The sequence below is a fragment of the Chanos chanos genome, chromosome 13 (genome assembly GCF_902362185.1).
Source record: "Chanos chanos chromosome 13, fChaCha1.1, whole genome shotgun sequence".
NCBI classification, from domain to species: domain Eukaryota; kingdom Metazoa; phylum Chordata; class Actinopteri; order Gonorynchiformes; family Chanidae; genus Chanos; species Chanos chanos.
Window position 1 is genome coordinate 16,172,044 of NC_044507.1, and position 1,429 is coordinate 16,173,472.

Genomic DNA, 1,429 nt, shown 5'->3' on the forward strand with positions numbered 1-1,429 from the left:
CATATCAGGCAGGCATAAGAGCAGAGCCCATCTTAATGATGAAAGCAGCAGCCCTCACATCAAGAGACTTTTTAAGGAGAAAAACCTCAGACCGCACTGATTAACCTTGTGCTGAATGACTGTCGCCAGTTTCATCAAGCACTGTGACAACGGAGAAGTAGCTAAATAGCTAAAAAAGACAACAGGGGAATTCTCAGTATTCTCTCTCTCTCTCTCTCTCTCTCTCTCTCTTCCAAGACAGGTGGTGAAATGTTTAACAAATACAGGATTTAACAGAGAGTTTGAGGAGAAGAGTTAGCTAGAGGCCTCTCTTCACTGTAAACACTGCACTTATCAGTAGCCATAACATAACTACTGTTCTAGAAGGCTCCATTGTGACAGGCCACTAATGACTGAGATAAAGAGATTACTATTACATAGCATTCAATAGCTTTGTCTACTAATTTAGCTCATTAAATCCATGAAATAACCACTGCAACAGCATTCAGAAGTTTCCATGTTTGCCTGCAGTCTCGTGACACTATAACAAAGTGATCATGAAAATCATATTTAAGATCATGTATTTATGAACCTTTTTTTTTAAAGTTGTGGTTGTTATTTGGATGGGGAGACTCATAATAGTCTTTATGTAGTAACATAAATTCTGGGGAGTTTCATCTTAGCCTTTCTGAACTGAATCAACAAATGAGGTTTTGTGTCTTCTGACAACGCACAAGTCCTGGCTGCCTAAATCAGTCCTGTCCACCCTTAATATCTGTTTGCCTGTAATGAGACAAGCTGTCAACAGGCTCAAATCTAAGGGGACCCAGTATCACAGCCAATCAGAGTTTCGGTCACCTGACACCCAGCCTGGCCGCTCAGACAGGTGGAGAATCACACATTTACTTCATTTGAGAACAGCTGAGGACAACACTGGGCCTCACACTGGCACTTTGTTTTACAGTACACGCTAACACAAACACACAAACACACACAACACATGCATGCATGCACGCACACACACTCACACAACGCATGCATGCACGTGCACGTGCACGTGCACACACACACACACACACACACACACACACACAAAATGCATACAGCTACTTTGTATGATCTTTTATCTGTTTTTTGAGGTAATTTTTTTTCTTGCCTTTTTTTGGGCTGGTGTGTAAACATTAGGTATCTAGTGACCTCTGGAAACCGTTAGCCACAGCTGTGAGAATGAAAGAAATTCACTTCAAGTCATGCACACAAACCGCTATCACTGCAGTTAGTCTGATAGTTTGAAATTTGGACTGTCTTGGGACAAATATCTGTGTGTGTGTGTGTGTATTCTCATTCCTCTCACCTCCCTTTGTCTCTGTACAGACTGCAAGCTCCAGGTACACATCCTGTTTCCAGTCTTCTCAATGGGCCCCAGTGACCCCAGAGGGCCCACACCCAC